The 16652-nt window shown below is 34.7% G+C and overlaps 1 protein-coding gene across 1 annotated transcript in view; it reads right to left on the reverse strand.

Annotated features, from left to right (window-relative positions):
• Nucleotides 1-16652, reverse strand: part of LOC111153705 (coiled-coil serine rich protein 1) — a 1387597-nt gene that overhangs the window by 351801 nt on the left and 1019144 nt on the right. The gene's annotated exons all lie outside the window — the stretch shown is intronic.

The following is a 16652-nucleotide window of genomic DNA, read 5'->3' on the forward strand; positions in this document are numbered from 1 at the left end:
TTCCCCAGATTAGGGAAGTTTTCAGTTATATAATTTGCTCAGATAAACCTTCTGCCCCTTTTCCCTCTCTTCTTCTGGGACTCCTATGATATGAATGTTAACATGCTTTATAGAATCACTGTGTTCCCTAAGTCTACACTTGTGATCCGATACTTTTCTTTCCCTCTTCTTTTCAACTTCATCATTTTACATAATTTTATCTTTCATATAACTTATTTGTTCCTCTGCTTCTTCCATACTTGTGGCCATTATATCCAGTTGGTTTTACATCTCCATTATAGCATTTTCTATTTTGGCCCGACAGTAAGTCCCTCCATTAAGGTACTCCCTTGTATCTTTTACACTTTTCTCAAGCCCAGCTAATATCCTTATGATTGTTGCTTTACGTTCTGGATCAAGCATATTACTTATACCTTATTTCTATTAGATCTGGGCCATGACTTTTTCTTATTCCTTCTTTTGGGATGAATTCTTCCATCTTGGCATTTTGTGTAGGTCTCTGCCTTCTTTGTGTTAGGAAAGCCTGTTACGTTTCTTGCTCCTGAGAGTAATGACTTTATAAAGAAGATGTCATATACTGTTCAGGGCCTTGAGCTTCAGGAAGTGCCTATGGCGTATGCTGTGTGCACTCTGCTGCTGTGTTTTGGCTATCCTTTCAGGTCAGTCCTCTGTAGAGTTTTTCTTTGCCTGCAGTGGGGACTGTTTGGACCTTGGCCAGAGTGTAATGACTTTTAACTAGGTCTGCTTGTTTGCTTGTTAAAAGAGACCTGATGCTATTTCCATTGAAGGTGAATCTTTGCAGAACTGTATGGTCAATATACTTGTTGTATATAGGGGAGTTTGTGCTGGTCTTCTAGGGGAGGGGCCCACTGCTCTGGTTCTCACTTGCCCTAGAAAAGCAGCACCTTCCGTGATGTGGCCTTTTCACACCCTCTAGTTGGACATTTTGTTCTGTCAGCCCTCAGATCAATTCCTTGGGTATTCAGAATGATTTGATTTTTACCTGTGTGTGAGGAATGAGGGAAGTCTAAGACCCTCTACTACTCTGCTGTCATATCTCTCTATATACTGTATTTTTTAAGGTATTTCTCAAGTATATTCATTCCTTGCTCATCTCTCTACCTCTCTCTTTCATATGTATACATATATAGGTATATATATATCAAATTGAAATTATACATATATACTTTTGGTTTTGGCCATTATTTTACAAGGCTGCTTTTTTTTTAAGATTTTATTTATTTGAGAGAGAGAGAACATGTAGGGGGAGGGGCAGAGGGAGAGGGAGAAGCAAGCTCCCCACTGAGCAGGGAGCCTGATATGGGGTGCCATCCCAGGACCCCAGGAACATGACCTGAGCTGAAGGCAAACTCTTAACTGACTGAGCTACCCAGGCACCCCTACAATTCTGTTTCTTAAGAAGTAATTTTTTAATCAATAGAATGAGCAATTAGGATATTTTCAATTAGTGTCAGTGTATTCCAATTATTCTACACTGTTCTATATCCATTATCCATTTGCGTTTAGACATAATAATTTTTCTCAGTGTTTGCCTTATAGCTAATATTTTGTTTATTCTGACTATAGAAAAAGAACTATCTCCACTTACCCTATCCCATAAGTATAAGCTATATGATTTTTTTTGTCTCTTTTTTTTTGTATTTTTTTATTTTATTTATTTTTATTTTCAGCATAACAGTAAATTATTTTCAGATTGTTACATTTAGTCAGATTAACTATGCTTATGTAAAATTTAATATTGGTATACTTTATGTAAGAAGCTGAAAATACTTGAATTTTTAGTCTATATATGTGTGTGTGTTTCTTTTGTAAACAATCCTGGAAACCTGTTTTTTTTAACCAAAGAAACAGGTGTTTGCTTTTAAAAAAAATAGGAATATATCTATTTTTAAAAAAGTGTTTGTTAGTTTATAATAATAAAGGCTAATTATGCTATTTAAAATTACACCTTACTTAAAGAAACCAAGTAACAGGATTCTCCAAATAAATTTACTCAAATTGTGATAATAATTTCAATTTTCTCCAAGTATTTTCTGTTCCTTTCCCTATTCAGTATAGGGATCCTTTAATTATGGGAGAAGGAGGTGGAAAGTTCCCTGGAATTGAGCAAATCTGGTTAGGGACAGACATGGCAAAAAAAACAAAAAAAAGAAAGAAAGAAAGAAAAAAGAAAAGAAAAGAATAATAATAATAAAATCAAAGAACTGCCTGCCCAGAAGAAAATGCTGACTGGCTGAAATATATACTAAAAATAGAAACGAAATAAATGATGACTCTACATATTCTCTTATTTTTTTTTTTCTGCTTGTGTACACAACCTGTCTTATTCAAACTGATCCCACAGTAAAATACATAATCCTTAACCAACTGAGCTAGGGAGTTAGCATCAATTTGGGATTAATTCTCAAAATTGACTAAATATATGGTATATTTTTAAAAAGCAAACAATTTCATAGGCACTATTTTGAGAGTCTGTAATTTAACTAAATATTTTATGAAATGGTTTTCTTTTGCAAAACAGAAATTTTGTCTTCATGCACATACATAACAAAACACTATTAAAACCAAGACACACACACACTTATAAATGTTTTCAAGTGCTTCTCTGAGTTAATAAGTAGACTCCAGTTAGGAGAAATCACTAAGTGTCATTGTTTACTCTATTTGTTGATGAATCTGCTGGTTTTCTTCATTTATTAAATATTAGCCACTGTTTAAATTATAGGTATTTACAACTCTTTTATGGTATAAAAACTGTGAACTACTAGATAAAACTAGCATTTATTTATTATGTTTTAGATAAATAACTCAAAATCAATTATAGAAAAGAGCCCATTAGTAAATTGAGGTTCCATACGAAATGGAATTTATGCTTACAAAAATAAAATAATGGGTCACTATATAATTTATAAGTTATAATTTGTAAAACTATAGGGAGTAAATTTTGAGTATGCAGGCACACCAGACACTTTAGCAAAAGTGTTATGTGGATTATTTTATTTAATCCTCATATTTGTGTGCTAACTCTGTGTATTATGATTATTATGACCATTTTACAGATGATGTAGCTGAGGCTAAGACATACTTGCTCAATGTCACATGACTAGAACTGTTGAAGTGATATTCCCAACTGACATAGTCTTGATCTAGAGATAGTCTTGCTCCAAACTGTTGGACCACACCATTTGTTTTATTTAAACAGTGAGCTCTGATGTGCAATTCATATGTACTTAGATTTATCTGACTACTTGACACCAGTAACAAGAGGAAGAAAAAAATACATTGAATTGTTTAAAGTCACAGAGCCAGTGTTAGTCATATTTGAGGTCTTACTTCAGAGTGCATCCTTGCCCTTGATCACTATACTACAAAATTATTTATCATTGATGATCCTAATAAGGAGCATTCTATTAGTAGTATAGCCCATATATACTTAGATCTAATCATTCACATCACCCCCTGCTCAGCCCCAAATACTAAATTGTGTAGTAATCTGACCTATTTGTATTTGATACATAATCTTTAATTTAAATGGCTGGGATAACATTTTTTATTTTAGTTTAAGATTTTTAAAACTCTTAATTTTTCTCTTTTGCAAATTCCAAGGATTTACTAGCTATGTCACAAAAATAACTACATCAAAAATTCAAACTTAGTACCAATACATATTAACATATTAATATACACTGATATATATTAACTTTATCAATGTATATAGATTAATTCTTTCAAATTAACTAGTCCGCCCTGCCATATGTTTTGTGACATCTGTTTCTGAGACACCATTATTTCCTGCCGTGCATCTTTTCCTTGGTCACTTCTTTAATGTATCCCCTATTATCTATTTTCATTTACTCCTTTACTCTCCTTATTCATTCATTTTGGTGATTTTTTTCCTGCTCATATTTTTTGTCTGCCATGTTACAAATTATTTCCATTTCCCTTATCTGGACTATATATTATTTCCTTTTTGCTCTGTGCTTGCAGTGCCAGCGTCTAAACCTCAAATGGTCAGGTACTTAGACTCTGCCAAAAGAATTACTTATTCATGGCTCCTTCCAATCTCATTCAAAATTTTTCTCTGAGTAAACAATATAACACAATGTACCCAATATCATGCAGATTAAAAGTATCAGGATTAGGATTTAAACTATATTCTGACTATAAAACCTGCACATGAATGCACAAGAGATTTGAAACTAGCCACCAATACCCATACATGAAAGAGGGTTCAGACCTTGTGTCTTCTATCATGGGTTCTTGCCAGTATTTAGTTAAAAATGTTGTTACCTATGTCAGAACACATTTTAAAAACTGAGTATTTCATTTACCCTCTTGACCAAGTAAACCTTTGGTGGTTTTTTGTTTGTTTATTTCTAAGTAAAAGAAAAAAACCTAGGTGTATATCCATTATGATTACCTGAGTTTGGTTTTTTTTTTTAATTTTAAAATATGCTGTTGCCCTTGAACAGCACAGGATTTAGGGGTGTCAACCCCCTGTACAGTTAAAAATCCATGTATAATTTTTGACACCCCAAAAACTTAATTATTAGGAGTCCACTGTCTATGAGAAGCCTTCCTGATAACATAAACAGTCAATGGACACACATTTTTTGTGTTATATTCTATATTGTATTCTTAAAATCAAGCTAGAGAAATGTTATTTAAAAAATTATAAGAAAGAGAAAATACATTTACAGTACTTTACTATATTGAACAAAGATCCATGTGTAAGTGGACCCACGCATTTCAAACCCGTGTTGTTCAAGGGTCAACTATGTGTGTTTATATCTCTTTCCTCAAGATAAAATCCTGTCTTGATAACATCTCCTTTTAAGACTTCTATCTTATCATGATATGAACTTCCAAAAACATTGTTATTTTTACAAATTATGGTAAGAAATTTTATAGGTGCTTAAAAATATTCTGATTTAACATAAACATCATTTTTAAGAGGGAAGCCTTCTAGTGGTAGCCAAATAGAACTCAATGGATAAATGCAAATATCTGATATTACCTCTTCTAATATTTGTCTGATAAAGATATGTTTATTTCTTAATTCTGAGAGTCAACATCAAGTCTATTGTTAAATTTGCTTTCTCCTTATAGTCTCTCCTTATAGTTTGAAGGACCTAAATTGTTTTAAGAAAGTTACAATCAGAAAAATGGGCTAGGAGTTTAGATGGGAAATATTCTCTATATTTAATGCCCAAACTATTTTAGCATAGATGGGGACACAATTAAAGGGAAAGATACTATTGGGTATAGGGAATATGATGCTACTAATTTCAAACCTTACATTTGGCCTTTCGGATTTTCTAATTCTTGATATTTTTGGCTTATGTGACAGGAATTGGCTGTTAATGTAGAAAAAATGTATAACTACACTATTTAAATTTAAGCTAATTAAATTTAAATAAAATTAAAAATTCAGTCTCTCAGTCACACTAGTCACATTTTAAATGTTCAACAGTCACCAGTGATTAGTAGCTATGGATAATGCAGACACAAAATATTTCAAATATCATACAACTTCAACTGGAAAAGTTTAAGAAGAACATGAAAAACCCTTTTGGATTTTACTATTTAGTCACAGACTTATCTTAGAATGAACATTAAAACATGGGCTTTATCTTTTTGCCTCCTGTTGTACTTACAATTTGATTTTGCTCTTCTGTTTGGACTTCTGCATGCTTTTGTATAAAACTACCATTTAGCTGAATGTATATAAGCGTCACCATAGATAAATGTAGACTGATGTGAGTGAATTTGAACCACTGTTAACACCCAATGTTTTAGATCATTTGCTTTCTAAGCCAGATAAGGTTTTTGTTTGCTTTTTCTCTCAAATTTAGTAAAAAAATTATTTTCAGGAACAGCTCAGTCAAATATCTGAACCCCACCTTCTACCAAAACAAAACAAAACTAAGCTAAACTAAAAAAACAACTTTAACCAAAATCTCAAGTGGCTACATTTCAGGTTTCAAATATGAAAATTGTTTGGAAAGCATTTTTTAGTTATTAAAAAAGTAGCTTGGTCATTAATTTTTTATAGTCAATAAATATTTTATTTTTAAATGAATCAACTTTATTATTTATGGATATTTATAGAATGGAGTATGTCTGACTGAGTTGAAGAAAAAATCCTTAAGAAACCCATATAGAGATGCTAGTCATGTTTACATGTGTTAAATGGGCAACCGTAGATCCATGCGTTAAGTGTAATACTTTCTGGGACATATATCACTTTTGCAATAAAGGCTAAATTCCTCAGTGCTCCTCAGTCCATCCAGTAAGTATCTGCACTCCTTCTGCAACATTTCCACCACTGCACCTGCATAGCCTTATGGAGCTACTCAGTAGCCATTCTCTACTATATTTTCCCTTCTGGACACACTCTTTTCACATTGCCAATCATCTAGGTCTCACCTAAATTTTGTTTATACTTTTCTAGTCCACTTGTGCCAGAGTGATATTTCCATCTTTATAATTATTATAGCACACAACTGGTTTTTAAATCTCATCCAATTCCTCCTATCATAAGCTATAATTATGATTTGTTTTATTTATTCTAAGTCCTTTCTTAACTAACTCAAGATCAGAAATACTGTCTAACAATGTTTATGAGTTATATTTGACTGCAATGGTTTTCTAGCCACAAAGTGCTTTTCAGACACGTTTTCAAAATTTATGTGATTTTCTAAACAATCACTACTTTCTTAGAAAATAGTAGGCACTTGTTATCTATTGCTTACTTATTTAATATGTTTTTGCTGTTTCCCACTTGCTTGTGTTTTTTTTCCTCTACCTTTTGTTTTGTTTTGTTTAATAGGACTAATATTATTTGAAGTAGGAAGCCTACTCTGGATTTCTCTTAAGTTTCCATATTTTTAGATATATGATAAGCTAAAGGAAAAAAGACATTATTTTAAAGATTCTATTTGTAATGTAACTGTTAAAAATATCATAAACAAGGAGACAGCCAATGTGCACAAGACTATAAGAGAGAGTTGAGATTTTGACACTAATATAGCATTAATTATATTTCTACTTTTCCTAGGTACACTCAAAGGTTATGCTGTCTGATATAAGCTACTAGCCACAAAATTTAATTTAAACTAATTTAAACTAATTTAAAAATTAGTTCCCCAATCACAGTAGATACCTTTCAAATTCTCAGTAATTACCTATGTTTACCAACTACCACACTGCACAGAGCAGAATGAAGATTTCCATCATCACAGAAATTTCTACCAGACAGCATGCTCAAAGAATGTGTTCTTCAATTCAAGGTAGTTTCCTCTATAAGGTCAGTCTTCTTAGAAGCTGAAAAGTAGCAGTCTGGCTTCCAAGTTGAATTTAGAAATGTACTCCCTGCACTTGATAGCACTATAAATATTATGATAGAAGAGTTGTTTGAGGTTATTAAGCAAAATTATCTGCAAGCTACTCTGGGGCATCAAAAGTTGTAGTTCAAGCATATAAGCTCCTAAAAAACTATTGATTTCCATTCTTTATCTACTTAATGAAAAATTTTACTTCAGTTAAAGGACTTTTGACTACAAGCAATAGTAAATAAATTTAACCGGTTTACATAAAAGGGGAACATTTTTTAAGGGGAGCATTTTAATAATCAGGGAGGTTTTATAGAATTCAGGGATGGTAATTAACAGCTGAACTCCAGGGGAGCAAGATCCACGCATTTGGAATCAAAGCTGGTATTATGCTCTCAGCCAGTCTGTAGTGACACCCCTCACTGCTCTGTGCTTCTTCACACATCTGCTGCCTTATTTCTGGAGCCTTGTGGAGCAGTATTCTGTGCTTCTCCACTCACAGAATCTCAACAGCCAGCCCACAAAAGCTGCTATCCCTTCCCTCCCCCACATCTTTACTCACTCTCTGTTTATATACATGTGTGTGTGTGACTGAGATAATAGAGACTTATTTTGTCTTTTCTTCATAACTTTATTGTGTGCATTTTCTTCGTAGTACACACATTAGGAGACATATTGAATAGATCCAGAATATTTAGTTACAGTGAAGTATAATAACTCATTTGTAATTTCTTTGATAATTCCCTACTTGGACAATTTTTTAAAAATTTTATTTCTTTTCAGTGTTCCAGAATTCATTGTTTATGCACCACACCCAGTGCTCCATGCAATACGTGCCCTCCATAATACCCACCACCCCATGAGCCTGGTGGTGGACAATGTTTTATTAATAAACAGTGTGTTTATTCCAAATTTGCTCTTATAAATAATGTATCTCTGACCATATACTTACTGCATTGTCCTCTAGCTGTTTGTTGATAGTCAGTTTCTACCATTATAGCCTATATACAGTAAGTTCAATGGTTGTAATGACTTGGTGATTTCTATATATACAATGATGCTCGTGAACTTGAATATTTTTTAACCTCAGTTTTAAGTTTATGACTAAAATACCTGATAAAAAAGACAGTAACTACTTTCAAGATAAGTTTAAACTATAGATATTTGACCTAATAGAATATTATAATAATAAGGAAAGGATGGAGTTATTATATTGTTATTACCTGATAAACATATTATTGAATTTTATTTTGCAATTCATGCTTAGGGACTTTTCATTTCACTGATACTACTCAAATATTAATTGTATTCAGAAAATGCATATAACCTATCATTTGGAGTTTTTGATATTATAAATTTATTTAGTAAATATGTGGTTTGATCAATACTGTCTATGTGTTCTAGGAATGGAGACAGAGATTGCCAGTTACAGATGACAGTCAGCCAAACAAAGGAGTTGCACTCCAATACTTAGACTTTTCAGCAAAGAAATTCATAAACATTTATCTAAAGAAATGTTACTAAGATAGCAAAAGCTTATTTCTTATATATAATAAAAATAAATTGACTTTATGTTATGATTACTGAGATGTTGAAAGAAATAACTGTATTATGATATGAAAATAGTTAAAAAATAGAAATTACTTAAAAATTACTAAAAACACTAAAAAAGTAATTACTAAAAAATTGACATTGAGGGGCACCTGGGTGGCTCAGTGGGTTAAAGCCTCTGCCTTCGGCTCAGGTCATGATCCCAGGGTCCTGGGATTGAGCCCCACATCGGGCTCTCTGCTCAGCAGGGAGCCTGCTTCCTCCTTTCTCTCTCTTTGCCTGCCTCTCTGCCTACTTGTGATCTCTGTCTGTCAAATAAATAAATAAAATCTTTAAAAAAAAATTGACATTGATTTGAGATTATATAAGATGCTATGTAAAATAAAATGATGTTATTCCATATATTTATACATTTTTATCTTACAGAATTTTAAGATTCTAAGTTATCACAGGGGATAGCTTAAATCCTTAGAGATGTGAATTTACCTACCCAAGTTTCTATATCTGCCTTGAATATATCAGTTCATTTCCAGCCACACTCAATTTCTCCTACATGCTTTATATACTTATTGACCCTATACTGAGGTCCTGTTTTTTTCCCCAAGTGAAGCTCATCCATAACATAAATTCATCCCAAAGTACCACCTCTTCAACAAATGGAATTAAGTGATAAATACCTTCTGTGAAACTGACAAAGTGAACCAAGATCAGCTTTTTGGCCTTTATCATAGGATGACATGCTTAAAGAATAATGCATGGTCAATATTAATTTTACTATGTCTGTGTGTGTGTATATGTGTGTGTGTGATATGCAGTTTGAAGGAAACAGAAGTTTTGTGCTATGCTGAGATCTGAAAACTGGAAAGAATATTAGAAGTTGTTTGGTGGACAGAAGGGACAAAAAAAAAAGTCCCAGAATTAGGTGGCTGAGGACTTTGGAGAAATAACTATAGTATCTAATGAGAACATGCAACTAATTTTAACTGTGTAGAGTCCAATATAGCCTTCTCCATAATTATCTACATTGCTTGCCAATGACTTTAGAGATGGGCTGTTTTCTTATACAATGATTCATGGTAAGAATAGGAGCCACCGAACAATCCCCATCACCTTACTCTTAAATGGACAGAACATATCTGGTCAAAGCTAAGGTAAGTAACATGGGTGTCAAAACCATGTGAAACAAAAAAGTTTTATGTTGTGAACAAGTAGAGGAAGGTGGTCCTGAGAGGAGACGATGAGTCAGACAGAGAGAGAGGAAGAGGCCAAAAGACAGTTGAATCTCTAGAAAGAGAAATATAATCAACTTCTTTTTTCTTAATTTCCATTTCCAGGTCCTAGTTCCATGAGGCCTACCTCATTTTCTATGTTTACTAAGATTACTCTACTGAATCTTTACTGTAAGTCCTTCCTGTATGAGCTAGTTAGAGTACCTTTGTGATTTTTCCAACTTAAGAGATTTGACAAAAACAAGTTTTCATTGGAGGAAGACCTGAGAAAAGAACCTGTTTCCTTACTTTCATTCTGGGCTCTCACCCTATTAACATTCTCCTGGTTAGATATTTTTTCCTATGTAACCAAAACAAAGGGTGTTGTATGGCTGATCCTCCGCTCTGAAATGTTTCAGAAAAATACATTCATGAAGACACTATCCAAAAAAAAAAAATAAAAAAAAAAAAAAAAAAAAAAAATATATATATATATATATATATATAAAAAAGTTTGATTCCTGATATAGTTTCATTGCCTGAAATACAAATAATATTCTAGATAAAAATTATCTCACTCAAACCAACATGCTATTGCTAGGCTACTAAAAAATCAACTTTGTTCACATCTTCTCAGAGTGCTGCACCAGAAAATAAAATGTGATTTTTATTTGAAAAGTATTTTATGTTGCTTTAATATTGGATATTGCTGATGGCTTCTTATTTTAAAACAGAGTAGTCCTTAAACAGGAAACATATTATTAATATGAAGAAACAAAAAGAAAAAAAAAGAAACAAAAAGGAAAGAATGTTGACTTGTGAATACAGATCATCATTGGTTACCTTTGGCTGTAGTGCTATGATCCCTTGAACCATTTACTCCCAGACACACATGCATTAGGAACATGTGGATGGTCTACAGAGAGTTTGAGAAAAAGAATATTGACAAGAATATATACCATGTAAGTCATGAGTACTTTAGAGAAAGGAACTATTCCTCATACCAATTTTACAAAAGAAAAACAAGTTAAACAGTCAAGAAAATAATAGAGCAAATTCCCCAAAATGAGTTGGAATAGCAAATACTTGAATTTTGTCACTGTATCTTTAATTTTTTCATAAAGAAATGGAACAAAATTGATAAAGTTGAGTTTTCCCTTTTATTTTCCTTCCCAGTACCCATAATTCTCTCCCTCTAAAGAAAAAAATATCATTATCAGAGATTTTGGTGTGTATCCTTCACATCTACATTTTTATTTTTTAACTCAGCAGTTCTCATATGCTTTGCTCCCAGGATCTCTTTACTCATTTAAGATTATGAAGGAGCCCCAAAAATTTACTTTGTTAGTTATTTATAGTCATCACACTAGAAATTAAAATTGAGAAAGTGTATTTATTAATAGATCTTAAATAAATGAATAAACTCATGACTTGTTATCATGAGTAGCATCGTCATGAAAAATAAATTTTTCAAGAGAAGAAAATAGTGCTGAGTAGTTTTTTAAACCTTTTTGAAAGTATTTTTTAAGGTCGGCTAAATGGAAGAAAGCAGGATTCATATCTGTTTCTGTATTAAATCTACTGGGATATGAGGACATATTTGAAATACATGAAGAAATCTCTTTTTTTTTTTAAGATTTTATTTATTTGACAGACAGATCACCAGTAGGCAGAGAGGCAGGTGGGGTGTGGGGCAGTCTCCCTGCTGAGCAGAGGGCCCAAGGCAGGGCTTGATCCCAGGACCCTGAGATCATGACCTGAGCTGAAGGCAGAGGCTTTAACCCACTGAGCCATCCAGGTGCCCCTACATGAAGAAAATCTGATCTGGCACAGATACAAAGATGGGAAAGGAAGGGTTTCTCAGAACTCTGAAAAAGATCATGAAAGTTCTAAGAGTTCTTGTACCATACTTTGAGAATGACTTATTTAATTATATATGTTTATTTATAAATAATATGTAATTATTGTATGTATATGTAATGATTTCTTTGCATAAATTTAAATTTACTTAAGTTGCACTGTGCTGTGTAAACCAGTTTGCAGGTTTTTTAAGGTCTATCAGGTTGACATACAATTGTTTCATTTATCTTATCTGTTTTATAATAATTCAAACATAATAGTATTGCTGGAGGTATAGATATAAGAATCAATGAAACAGAGAGCCCAGAAAGAGATTGAAGCTTATGTGGGAACATAGTTTATGATGAGGGAGTGATGATAACTCACCTAGTTAGCATTTATAATAATCAACACCCAGGGGCTTCATATCTGCATGGGTTAATTGTTAGAAAAGAAAGGAAGCTGTAGACCTATAGAAGAAACACAAAATTTCTTGCCAAATTAGCCCCTCTTCTATTATTGATCAGGGCCACTAGCAGATATAGAGCCTCTCAGGCACTGAATACTCTGATCTAAAGCATAATTTCTTCAATGTCTTTTTATCTCCAGCATATTCTTTAGGGAGACTGCTTGTGGGGTAATGTAAAGTAGACTGAAAACAAAACAGAGAGACATGCTATGGCAGCTGTGATACTAACACACTGCTTAACCCAACAGGAAACTACTTCCCAGTAGGAATTTTCATACGCTATTCCAATTCACTTCATTTATTTTGCATGTTTCTGAATTATTACTCTGTTTTAACACATAAGGCAACTCTTCCAAACCTCTATTGTACTCTTGCTCTTAGCAAACAGTATTTTCTATGAAATTATTCTTGTTAATCACCTAATCATAAGAATCAAATTGTTAATGTTCCATTAACTATGTGATCACTCAGGCAAAATAAATTCCTTGTAATATCTGTCAGGTCATTGCCACCTTTTCAGTGAGCAGACCAGCATGCAAGAAACTAGCATACATTTCCACAGGCAACTGTTCATGGAAAAACAAACAAAACAAATAAAGATATGACCCTAGATTTATGACATTAAACAGACAATCTCTAACAAAAGATGTGATGATGATAAAAAATATACTACGTTGGTGCAATACTAATCTACTTGTCACCTTCTTACTTTGATCCACATTTTTAAAAATCCCAGTGGATTTCAAACAGCTTCATTAAGACCTTTGCTCTTCCCAAAAGTGACATAGGGGTGAAGAGGTATAAAAAGCCAAACTCTTAATCTATCACTCTCACCTCGATCAGAACTATCCCAGGCTTGGGGCGCCTGGGTGGCTCAGTGGGTTAAAGCTTCTGCCTTCAGCTCAGTCATGATCCCAGGGTCCTGGATGATCCCAGGGTCCTGGGATCAAGCCCCACATCAGGCTCTCTGCTCAGGGAGCCTGCTTCCCCCTTCTCTCTCTCTGTCTGCCCCTCTGCCTGTGATCTCTTTCTTTGTCAAATAAATAAAAAATATATATATTTTAAAACAAACAAAGAACTATCCCACACTTAACTGGAATAATAATTTATAGTAATAAACTAACAATTTATATACAGTCTTCTGGCTAATTTACATGGAAAGAAAGGTTCTTTTGGCTTAAAAGTTATTAACAAATGAAAACATTAGTCAAGCAAAAGTATGGGAATTGGCTCTCCGTATGAATTTCTACCCATATGAATTTCTTCCTATAAGACAGACATGAATGACAAATACTAATGTTGGCAAGCATTGGCTTGTGACTAAAATTAATGGATTCTGGTTGGTAGAAATGTGTATTTCCACAATTTTTATAAATATATTACATTATTTTAGAAGCAGCAGTCCTGATAAAAATAACATGCTACCAACAGGGATCTCTTGTCCTAAGCCGATGTCACTAAGGGAAAATTCTCATGGATCATTATTATTTTCCCTTTTCAGCAAAAGAGTAAATATTACTATTGAATGTCAATGTGTAAACATTTACCATTTGCTTTTAATTGCCCTAAAAAATTGGCCAATGAAGAGATCATCTGTGACATCGGATTCATACTGGCTCTGATGATAATTATATTTGATCAAAAATTATACTTTTGAGGGGAGGAGTCAAGATGGTGGAGAAGTAGCAGGCTGAGACTACTTCAGGTAGCGGGAGATCAGCTAGATAGCTTATCTAAAGATTGCAAACACCTACAAATCCAACGGGAGATCGAAGAGAAGAAGAACAGCAACTCTAGAAACAGAAAATCAACCACTTTCTGAAAGGTAGGACTGGCGGAGAAGTGAATCCAAAGCGACGGGAAGATAGACCGCGGGGGGAGGGGCCGGCTCCCGGCAAGCGGCGGAGCAACGGAGCACAAAATCAGGACTTTTAAAAGTCTGTTCCGCTGAGGGACATCGCTCCAGAGGCTTAACCGGGGTGAAGCCCACGCAGGGTCAGCGTGGCCTCAGGTCCCGCAGGGTCACAGAAGGATCGGGGGTGTCTGAGTGTCGCAGAGCTTACAGGTATTAGAACAGGGAAGCCGGCTACAGAGACAGAGCCGAGGAGTAAGCTCTAAGCTCGGGGTTACCTTGAACTGGTCGCAGGCTCCGTCAGCTCGGAGCGTGGCCGGAGGCAGGGTGACGGGAGTAAATCGGAGCTGTTCTCTGAGGGCGCACTGAGGAGTGGGGCCCTGGACTCTCGGCTCCTCCGGGCTGGAGACCGGGAGGCCGCCATCTTCATTTCCGCCCTCCGGAACTCTACGGAAAGCACTCAGGGAACAAAAGCTCCCGAAAGCAAACCCGAGCGGATTACTCAGCCCGGCCCCGGGTAAGGGCGGTGCAACTCCGCCCGGGGCAAAGACACTTGAGAATCACTACAACAGGCCCCTCCCCCAGAAGATCAACAAGAAACCCAGCCAGGACCAAGTTCACCTACCAAGGAGTACAGTTTCAATACCAAGGAGAGCAGCGGAATTCCAAAGGAGGAGAAAGCAAAGCACAGAACTCCTGGCTTTCTCCCCATGATTCTTTAGCCTTGCAGTTAATTTAATTTTTTTTCTTTTTCAACTTATTTTTCTTCTTCTGCTAAATTTTTTTAACTTTTAACCTTTCCTTTTTTAACGTTTTTTAACTAGTTTATCTAATATATATATATTTTTTTCCTTTTTATATTTTTTCTTTATTGGTTTTCTTTTTTTAATTGTTTCTTTTTTTTCTTTTCTTTTTTTTTTTTCTTCTTTCTGAACCTCTTTTTATCCCCTTTCTCCCCCCTCACGATTTGGGATCTCTTCTGATTTGGCTAAAGCATATTTTCCTGGGGTTGTTGCCACCCTTTTAGTATTTCACTTGCTCCTTCATATACTCTTATCTGGACAAAATGACAAGGCAGAAAAATTCACCACAAAAAAAAGAACAAGAGGCAGTACCAAAGGCTAGGGACCTAATCAATACAGACATTGGTAATATGTCAGATCTAGAGTTCAGAATGACGATTCTCAAGGTTCTAGCCGGGCTCGAAAAAGGCATGGAAGATATTAGAGAAACCCTCTCAGGAGAGATAAAAGCCCTTTCTGGAGAAATAAAAGAACTAAAATCTAACCAAGTTGAAATCAAAAAAGCTATTAATGAGGTGCAATCAAAAATGGAGGCTCTCACTGCTAGGATAAATGAGGCAGAAGAAAGAATTAGCGATATAGAAGACCAAATGACAGAGAATAAAGAAGCTGAGCAAAAGAGGGACAAACAGCTACTGGACCATGAGGGGAGAATTCGAGAGATAAGTGACACCATAAGACAAAACAACATTAGAATAATTGGGATTCCAGAAGAAGAGGAAACAGAGAGGGGAGCAGAAGGTATATTGGAGAGAATTATTGGAGAGAATTTCCCCAATATGGCAAAGGGAACAAGCATCAAAATCCAGGAGGTTCAGAGAACCCCCCTCAAAATCAATAAGAATAGGTCCACACCCCGTCACCTAATAGTCAAATTTACAAGTCTTAGTGACAAAGAGAAGATCCTGAAAGCAGCCCGGGAAAAGAAGTCTGTAACATACAATGGTAAAAATATTAGATTGGCAGCAGACTTATCCACAGAGACCTGGCAGGCCAGAAAGAGCTGGCATGATATATTCAGAGCACTACACGAGAAAAACATGCAGCCAAGAATACTATATCCAGCAAGGCTATCATTGAAAATAGAAGGAGAGATTAAAAGCTTCCAGGACAAACAAAAACTGAAAGAATTTGCAAATACCAAACCAGCTCTACAGGAAATATTGAAAGGGGTCCTCTAAGCAAAGAGAGACCCTAAGAGTAGTAGATCAGAAAGAAACAGAGACAATATACAATAACAGTCACCTTAACAGGCAATACAATGGCACTAAATTCATATCTCTCAATAGTTACCCTGAATGTGAATGGGCTAAATGCCCCAATCAAAAGACACAGGGTATCAGAATGGATAAAAAAACAAAACCCATCTATATGTTGCCTACAAGAAACTCATCTTAAACCTGAAGACACCTCCAGATTTAAAGTGAGGGGGTGGAAAACAATTTACCATGCTAATGGACATCAGAAAAAAGCAGGAGTGGCAATCCTTATATCAGATCAATTAGATTTTAAGCCAAAGACTATAATAAGAGATGAGGAAGGACACTATCTCATACTCAAAGGAACTGTCCAACA

Source organism: Enhydra lutris, unplaced genomic scaffold, assembly GCF_002288905.1.
Source record: "Enhydra lutris kenyoni isolate GAN:26980312 unplaced genomic scaffold, ASM228890v2 scaffoldscaffold3, whole genome shotgun sequence".
NCBI lineage: Eukaryota > Metazoa > Chordata > Mammalia > Carnivora > Mustelidae > Enhydra > Enhydra lutris.